This window comes from Ursus americanus, chromosome 12 (assembly GCF_024610735.1).
Source record: "Ursus americanus isolate L20-20 chromosome 12, mUrsAme1.1.p, whole genome shotgun sequence".
Classification (NCBI taxonomy): domain Eukaryota; kingdom Metazoa; phylum Chordata; class Mammalia; order Carnivora; family Ursidae; genus Ursus; species Ursus americanus.
In genome coordinates this window covers 25,902,966-25,912,925 of record NC_142138.1, presented here as the reverse complement: position 1 = coordinate 25,912,925, position 9,960 = coordinate 25,902,966, and the positions used below count along the sequence as shown (strand labels likewise).

General features: G+C 38.9%; 1 long non-coding RNA gene across 6 annotated transcripts in view; it reads right to left on the bottom strand.

Annotated features, from left to right (window-relative positions):
• The window catches only part of LOC123795315 (uncharacterized), a 139,523-nt gene that overhangs the window by 61,781 nt on the left and 67,782 nt on the right, over positions 1-9,960 (bottom strand). The window contains exon 4 of one of the 6 annotated variants that reach the window (XR_015726267.1): positions 1,939-2,031. The exons of 4 other annotated variants lie outside the window; for them this stretch is intronic. This is a non-coding gene — a long non-coding RNA (uncharacterized LOC123795315). Of the gene's footprint in view, positions 1-222; positions 2,032-9,960 lie in introns of those variants that run through there. One more of the 6 variants, XR_015726266.1, reaches the window with a different exon arrangement.

The following is a 9,960-nucleotide window of genomic DNA, read 5'->3' as shown; positions in this document are numbered from 1 at the left end:
TGGCGCCAGGATATTTGCTTCTCTGACTGACAAAGAGTCCGTTGAACCCTAAGCCTGCATTCTCCTCATGGGATTATGGTCCATTAGAGCCAATCATTTTAATCAACTTAATAATCAATATTCATCAGTAAGAGAGTATTTGGTATAATGATCAAAGTCTAGCCATTGAAACCAAAATACATGACCTCAAGTAAAAAAGATTTCTAGGATACTCATAGGGGAAAAAAAAAAAAAAACCAACAACAACTCACAAATACTCCCTCTCCAATATCCTATTTTTTGAGTTCCCAACCCCAAAGAAAATGCCTTACTTGCATGGCAGAAAGGAGTGTGGACAAATGGCAACTGACTGATAAAACAATTTAAAGTATCAAGGTAATGAAACAAGATTGATGAACAGGCTAAAATAATTCATCTTAGAGATAAATGAAGATCTTGGTAAAGAAAACCTATGCTTTAAATTATTAAAACCTATGAATTAAGTCTGGAAAAAGAATAAATCTACTTAAGATGAGAGTTCATATGCAAACTTGACTTCTGTTTCTAAACACCATTATACCAACAGAGAGTAAGAACTACTATGCCCAATCTCTGAAGAACTGCACCCTCATAACCATCTCCCTATGCCAAGCTTCCAATCCACTTTCTTCTTCTACATACAGAAACAGGGACTGTTGAATATATACCAAAGGTATTTTTTAGAATGTTTGTTACTTAATCCAAATGAAAAGCTACTGGAGTATTAAAGCACGTTTTCTTTCCTCTGGTCTGAATAATTCTGGCTCGCAGAAGTCCAGGTGAATCCACACTAATTTTTGTCACTGATCATGACACCCAGCAGTCTATGAATAGAGAAACTGGGTAATTGTATTTCCTAAAACCTGTCTGTACTCCTATTGTTACGCTTATTATCTGAAGAAGACCATGTCTCCAACAGTTTGGATTAAGTGTATGATAGGGTTTTGTGTTCTAGTACACAAAACTGAAATATGGTCTTCAATCTCCCATGTAGTGATTGCATATGGCAGATTAATGTCAAAGATGCTTTGAACAAGCTAGGTTCATCATCAGAATTTTCCTCTAGTACTGAGTTATGACCTAATGTGTTTCCCTGCAGTGTTCCAAAGAGATGAGAAAAAATGGTTGGAAATATTATATAGTGCTCATAAAAGAGGTGTTCTTTCCCATCATTCAGGAAATGGCAAGGAAAAGATTTGCTAAACCATCATCTCCAGATAGCAGTCTATTGTGTGACCATTGAAACTCACCTAAATTATTTTAAGGTAGATCATACTTTGAATGCCATGTTAACATATTCATTTGATCAGATATACATATTAGCAGAGCCTCAAACCACTTCCTCACTTTGTATGTGGTCATCACATATAGTGACCTAAGAGTTTTGTGGTTAAGAACAGAATATAAGTGAGGCCACAGTTATGGTTCTGATTTCTATATGAACTGTCTAGCTTGGTTTTCTTATAGGACCAAAGATTATGTTCATTATAGTGACAAATTTCATGCTGCTGGTATCAAGATGAACCAATGTGGGTGGCTTAGTATAGGCTAGATGGGTGGTACCTTCATCTGTTCATCTGGCTGTGCCTCAAAATTGCTGTTTTTATTTTCGTTTTTCTGTTCTTTAGGCCATATACCCTTCTGAATTTTGATCTCTGAGATGATTCTGAAACAGGCATTTATAAGCCACTTACAAATATTGGACTAGACTGATCCTCAACGTGGAGGGGGGAAACCCCAAACACCACAGTGTAGTACGTCAGTCAAGCTGTCTTCAGATACCACATGCTGCCCCATTAAATAATGATGCTCTCTGTCCCCAGTTTGGTAACATAATTCCTGGAAGAATTTTCAAGCAAGAAATAGTTCATTGTTTAGAAATCATGAAGACTCTCCCTAATTAAGCTAAATGGCTCTTACCTGTACCCTGAGCATACCTCCATCATTAAATTTGTTAAAATGTATTTGGATGTTCCATTAATGTTTCTGATTCTTCAATGATCTTCCAAAATCCTAGGGAATAAGGATAATTTTTAATTCTCTTAGAGTCTACTACAGCATTTTGTACATGTTCTCAGATAGATGGGTAGATAGATGACAGAGAGATAGATAGCTAGATTTGTTTCTGTTGTTGTTGTTCCAAAATGAACTAGAATACTGAAATAAGACTCATGCTCACATGCAAGCTCTTACACCTCAAACAAGACCTCTTTGGTCATCAATTTCTTCATGAAGATTCTGGGCTAAATGATTTCTCTAGCTTTTTCCAGGTTTCCTCCCTCAGCTACCATATATTTACATATAATGAATTGACAAAGGCTGGATGAGTAAGACTATACTCTTAAGGAAACAAGGATGTCTTGACTTCTTAATCCACTTCTGTTTGATACAAGGCCTGATCTACTTAGCTCAGCCACAGAACTGGGCAATTTCCTAGGAAACTTGTGTTCTGTATGCCAAGAATCTCAAATACTTGTGTCAACTTTAGAATCCGGTGGAAGCATGAATTATACATATTATCTCCCACTTAATGTTGATCAACCATCTATTTGGCTTTATTGGGGTACACATTACCAGAAGTGGTTTTAATGTGTTCCAGAGGAGCTGGAATCTTCATATTGAGCAGAAAAAGAGAGTAATTAAAAAAAACCACTTTGCCAAAAACTTTATGGCTGAAATTATATCCTAATGAGATTTTCAAAAACCCTTCAGTGTCCCTTTCTGATTTTAAGCAGATGCAACCTAAAATTACTCAAATATTTACATTTATGTCAATGACTTTAATCCATTTTGTCACTTAATTGTATAAAGCTATCTTCTACAAAATAGTATACTGGTATTTTGAAATAAATTGATTTTTAAAAATGGACATGGATAAAAAAGCTACAGATGGGGTTTTTATATACAGTTGTTTGCTCGGTAGATGGAATATTGAATCCTTCACCCATTAAATGTATCCTCACCACAGATTTGCTGCACCTGCTATTTTACATCTCAGTATATTTCATACTGAATATTTATGGTCCTTTCAAAATAATATGGAGATGGATCAAATGGTTAGAAACAGCCCAATGCTGACATCTACTGGATATAAAAAAGGATGCATTTGACTATCAAAAGAATCCCTATATTCTACTTTTAAAGCATAAAGGTATAATAAACGTAAAACAAAACTTATTTTGCTTTACTTAATAAAAATATATACTTGTTCTCTCTAAATTCATGTACATATCTAAAACGAAACATCACTTGATTTCAAAATGGCTAAAATTAGGAGGTTGATACTGTTGAACTCACAGACCTAAGAAGAAAGGGGAAGAAACTGTGATGTTCTGAAGGGCGTTGAGCTCAGGAATAATGCCTTCAGCCACTGATAATGTCCCTCAAGCGCTAATCTACCTTTTCAGTAAACAGTGCTTTCCCTGTGTACAAACAGGAAAGGTAGCTCCAAATCCCTCTTCTTTTGGTCTTAAGAAATTGTGTGAATCCTGTTCTGTTCTTTTCCACACCAATGTGACTTCCTTGGCAGATTTTTCTTGGCATCTATGAGCCTATTATGAATTATATCTTTCTTTTGCCAAGGTATAGTCAATTGCTAGATAAGTTGTTACAATGGAAAGTCACACACCCTTGGGTTCAATTTCTGGCTCAGTGTTTTATATATGTATCTGAGTTAATTGGGGAAGTTAAATTGCATTTTATTGCACTATTATCAGAAGAATTGATGGCAATATATGTAAAACACATAGCCTTATCTGAAAAGTAGGTGCTAAGTAGTTATCATCGTTGTTATTATTATTATTGTTATTATTAGCATCATCATTACGTTTATCATTTTTTTCAACTAACCCTACAGCATACCCCAAACTTAGATTCCCCTCTAACATGAGGTCTTCGAAGACAGGGGCCACGGCTTATGTTTGTATCCACTGCACCTGATATAGTACCAACACAAATAGGTTCAGTAAATATTTGTTAATCTGAGTTCTCTTTCTGAAATGGGTGGTATCAGGAAATCGCCTTGCATTACACAAGATTACACAATGCTAAAACATGTGGCTATACTCTTAGTTAAAAATATCACAAGCAGGGAGCAGTAATAAATGGGGAAAGAGGATAACCAGCCAACTACTATTAATTTCCTGAGCCAATACCATGATAACACACTGTCTTTATCCTATTGCAGGAGGGCTTGAACTCATAGTATTCCGATGTTTCATTAGCCTAGCCAATTGCATGGCAAGACAGTAGGTGCAATGAAGATCTACCATACTGGAGCAGAGAAACTGACCCAGATACGAAACTGCCCGCTAGTTTTCATAGCACATTTACAGTTCACGATCTTTGCCCTGCATGGGTTCCTAGTCACAGTTGTTCCTGCCACTAATCACAGACTCTCTCCCATTTCAGCCCTGATATATGTTCTAGACACTAAATTTATAAATTTTACACCTGAGTAAATTGTAAAACTGAGCCTTAAAAATAAAGTTGAGAACCCCAGAAGTAGGGTTATTTCTCCAAATCACATAATAAAAGCACAAATATCAAGACCCAGTGATAAGTGGAAAGGCACCCTGTCACATTTCATGCATTACAAGCTTGTGATTTAATTGCATTATAGGGGCTAATAATTAACATATTACAAACTCAGTTACATGAAAAATATGGGTTTTTTATTTTCTGTGACTGACCTTATCTTGCTCTCAAGTCCCCAATTTTACTGGGCAGTGGGGAAATTTAAGCTTATCAAGTCAAATAACTCAGTCATGTTCACATTAAATGACTAGATTAATGTAATCTCTTGCGGTACTTGGAAAATCTTTCAAGGTTTCTTCTATCTTTTTTTCTCCAAGCTAACATCTCCTGTGGATATAAATAATATCATAAAATCTTAAATGTTCTAATGGCAGAGGGTAAAAGGATCCCTAAATCAGAGAGTTGTCCCTTGTTCTTTCCTCTAGAAGCTTGTTGGCTTCCTTAAAAATGTTCATTGACCCTTTCGATTATTTACAACCCTCTAGTATATGCTACTGAAATTTATGGCTGGTGAAATTTGGCTATTTTCTTAGCATGATTGGTAGATCTCCATGCCCACTCTGATTGGCCTGTTCTGGCTTCCATTCATAGTTCAGATTATCTAAAATCTCAGCTACATCCTCCATATGTCCCCAACCCAAAGTAGGCCTTCTGGCTCTCCACTCTCAGCTATCTTTGCATCATCTCCTCTGACTATACAAGGACATTCTGCATCCTTTCTATATGGGAGCTAAGGGAAACTTCTGGTAGCCAGACTTCTCTCTACCTAAACATATCGCACCATCATTCTCTTCAGCCTGGCACCCATACAAATACCAGTGCTAATGTTGGCAATTCTCTTAGGTAGTTTACTTCCAGAAACTCAAAGAGGAAGTGGGGCACAAGCTCTTCTTATTTCCATTTCTTCCACAAATTCTACATTTTGCGTTCATATACATTTTGTGTTCACATACCTTCTAAGGATGAAGCTGGGTGAGGCAGGTGGGGCACATGGGCAGAAATGATTAACATCTGATCTGTTCTCTCTTATCTTCCATCTATCCCTTTCCTCAGAGAACTGAAAGGCCTTTATTTTTTCTTCTCATTCCTATCTGGCAGACACTTCCCCTATATCACAATGTACTTTTCTATTCCCTTTCCAAAGGGTCTTCAAACTAAAAGTCCATAGTCGAAGAAGCCATTGTATTAAAGAGGGAGAACACACAGGGAAGCATTTTCAAATGATACCACCCATTACCGGAGGAAAACCTTTTCTCTCAGAGGCAATTAAGACGGTTATTTTGATTTTCATCATTAAATGAAAATTTGTCTACTTAGTCCTGGAAAGAATTGTGTTAACTTAAAAAACAACAACAACATAAGAATTAAGACTTAATTCCTTGAACGTCCTACCCAGTTTGTACCCCTATTCAGAAAGAAAGGGCTAAGGAGTGAATCTAGTAATTCTTCAAGAAAGTGTTCCCTTACTAAGACTCCTTCTTTGTCAAGAGCTTAAACCGAACACACCCATATTCACACTTCTTTTTCCCAAGACCGTAATTTGAAGTTGTCAGAGGCCCTGGAGTTCAAATCCCTGTACCTTCTCAAATGAACCAAGATGATTAATTCTAGATCCTAACTTTCAGTAAGACTGAGGTGGTTCATATTGGACTACCCAGTCAGAATTGGATTGAAAATTCAGGACCAATCTATAAGCAAAGGGTGTACGAATGAATGACATTAGGTAGGGAAGGCAGGAGCTTACATTCCTGTGAGATCCTCCATAGTCGATGAGCCAAAGGGAGAAAGGAGAAGCCCTGCTCATGACAGCCTTTTGTCATTTGCTCCTCATTTTCATGGTTGTCCGTCACTTGGGAGCAACTAAGCCAAGAGAAGAAGGGGGAACTTCCACATGTCACAGTCAAAGGATGGGTCAGGTTTAGTGCAACGTTAACCCATTATTTAGCACTAGGGACTCTCAGAGAGTGAGTACGGTCAAGCCATGAAATCACTGCCTAGTGTAAATGCTCTTCACGCTCTACATGTTAGCATTTATACCAACCTTTCAGGAGATTTGAGAAATCCTTTTCAGCTGACAAAGAGACAATGTCCTCAAACAGACAATGTCTTTACTCTACCAGCTTTTAAACAGGCATCTATGGGTGAGATATATAAAGCATAAAGTAGGAAACTTTTTACCCAGAATATCAACCACATTCAACTATTATTCTGCCATTAGAGTTTTAATCTTTCAAGACTGAAAAAAAAAAGACTGAAAAGTTTACTCAGAAGTTTGAATGGTATTGTTAGAAAAACATGAAAAGAGAGTGACATCAGCAAGAGGGTGACAAAGGAATTTCCAATGCCTGTCCCCTCACAGAAACATCAACTTTGGAACAACTGTCCATGAATATCTTCACAAGCACTAAGGATTACACGTGAGAACTTGCAGCAGCAAAAGTGAGAAAAGACACACTGAAGACAATAGGAAAGGTATTATCCCTGCCACTGACCAGGACCACGCAGCCCAGTACAGAGAGGCACTCGCCTTGTAGAGGAAGGAGAGTGGAGTACACCACTTCACTGTAGACCCCAGTATCAGGCCCACCCCGGCACCAGCTGGCCCCCACAGGCCCATTAGCCAGGCCCACCACAGTGGTCCCCAGTACCTGAGTGGCCCCCACAGATTCAGTATCAGGGCCCACCCACACAGACCCAGGTCTCAGGCCCACGACTGCAGACTCAGGCACCAGGACTACCTGCAGACTACCAAGTCTGCCTGTGGACACCATAAGACTGCCCACTGAGACTCTCTGGAAGACTGACTGGTGAAGGGCATTCCCCTCATTTCCCAGAAACAAGACTCGTCGTCGTGTTAGAGGAATCGCGAGAAGTGCATGAGGCAAGGGAGGCAAGAAGGAGCTAGGGAGGAGCAGAGATTAGAGAAGAAACAGACCTCCAGATCCAAAAGTTGTTTTGTGGGCAACATTAAGGACTTCCGGGTTTACTCTAAGAAGGAAAACAATCTCATTTAGAGCATAGCAGTAATGTGATCTTGAATTCTGTTTTTAAAGGGTCGTTCTGGCTAATCGGTTGAGAACAGACAATGAGGGAGGGAAGAAAACAGAAGCAAGGAAAATAATTTATAAACTATTGAGATAATCCAGGCAAGAAATAGTCAGGGCAGTAATGGTGGAGCTGGTGAGAAGCTATCAACTTCCAGGGGCACCTGGGTGGCTCTGTTGGTTAAGCGTCTTCCTTTGGTGCGGGTCATAATCCCAGGGTTCTGGGATAGAGTCCCACTTCAGGGCAGGGGGCTTTGGGCTCTGCTCAGCGGGGAGCCTGCTTCTCCTCTGCCTGCTTCTCCCCCTGCCTGTGTGCGTGCTCTCTCTCTCTTTCTGTCAAATAAATAAATGAAATCTTAAAAAAAACTTATCAATTTCTGGATATATTTTAAAAGCAGAGTTGACAAGATTTGCTAATGTGAAGTGTGATAGAAAGAGAAGAATCAAGGCTGAGTCCAAGGTTTTTGACGTATACAACTGGAAGTTTAGAGTTGTCGTTTACTGAGATGAGTTAGGTTATAGTGGAAACTGATCTTAGAAACTGGGGAGTGATGTTTCAGGCATGTTAGATTTGAATGCCTCTCAGATATTCCAGTAAAGATGTTACAGGCGCAGTTGGACACACTTGGTCTGGGCAATAGAAGGAGGGCGAGTTAGAGATACTAACTGAGGAGTCATCTGCTTAGAGGCCATTTAAAGCCAGGAGACCAGGGGCACCTGGGTGGCTCAGTCGGTTGAGGGTTAGACCCTTGATTTCGGCTCAGTCATGATCTCAGACTCCTGAGATCAAGCCCCGAATCAGGAACCTGCTTAAGATTTTCTCTCTCCCTCTACACCTACCCCACCCCAAAAATAATAAATAAATAAATAGAATAAAGCCAGGAGACCAGATGAGATTATGAGCACAGTGATGGAACACGGACAAGAGGACAAAGAAGTGAGCCTGAAACACTAGCAACAGTGTTATGAGCTGATTATTATCCCCATTTTACTGTTAAGGAAACACTGGCTCAGGCATGGTAAATAGCCTAACAAGATCATAGAGGCTGCAGAGCCAAATAGCAAACAAGGACTGCCTGAGGCCATTATACTACAATGTATGTGGTGGTGAAACAGATTTGAAATCTGGCAATGAAAGTAGCAACCCCAGCAATACATTCCCACAAGATTCTCTAAGTCACTGTATCCCAAATGCCTTTCCAACACACCAAGTGCTGCCTGGGGGATTTGTACAAATTTGAGTTTGAGGCCTCACTTCCTAAGCTTCCTAATTTGGTAGATGTCCATGAAAAATTTTTTTAATGTTACCTAGAATGATTTCATAGCCAGGTTTCAGACAACTCATTTGAAAGATATCAGACCAGAAAAAAAAAGTGTAAACTAAAGGAGGAAATTATATCTGCACCTGTCCCTGAAGCCTCATGTAGAGACAACATCAGCTCTGAGCTGAGCAAGTGGACAGCGCTGAAGAAAAGGTTGAGCTGGCTCCAGACTCCACATCGGTCCAAAATAGAAGGGATATCATTCCTCAAAAAACACTTAACTTATGGCTTCCTCGCACAGAGGAAGAGCCTTCTGCTAATGCTACCTAAAATCAAATTACCTTTTCAATTGCCACAGGTGCCCTCTGAGCCTATCGCCAGTGGTTCCCAGCCTGCAATGCACTTAGTAATAATCAGAGTTCTTTTATAAAATCTGGATTCATAAGCTGAACCCAGACCTAATGATTCAGAATCACAGAGATCTAGGAATCTGTCTTTTTTATAAGTTTCCTAGAAGATTCTTACGTACCCAGTCATTATGTTTGTGAACCCATATATTAAAACCACTGTTGTAGAGAATTAAATCCCATAGGTCCTTCCCAAGTGTCCTTCTGTTAAGCTAGAAATCCCTCAACGAATGGTACGCATACGCTTTAAGTCTTCTTGGACATAATTGCAGACTTACCATTACATTGTTCAGGCCACAAGCCATTTGTGGCCACTCAGTACTTGAACTGTGGCTAGTCTGAACCAGTATGTACTATAAGTGTAAAACACACACTGAGCTTTAAAACGTATAGAAAAAAGGTAGTGTAAGCTATCTCTTTACTGTGTATCTATTATATGTTGAAATAGTATTTTAGATATACTGGATTAAATAAAATATATTATTAAAGTTAATTTCACCTGTTTCTTTTTACTCTTTTCAATGTACTTCCTAAAATGCTAAAATTACATATTTTAATTACTAGTTGCATTATTATTGGACAGCACTGTCATGTGTTCCTATTGACATTCTCATTGTTAATCACACTATATTCTGAATTCCCAAGCCCATTGCTCATAACTTTAGAAGAGACGATTCACAAGATACTCCAATC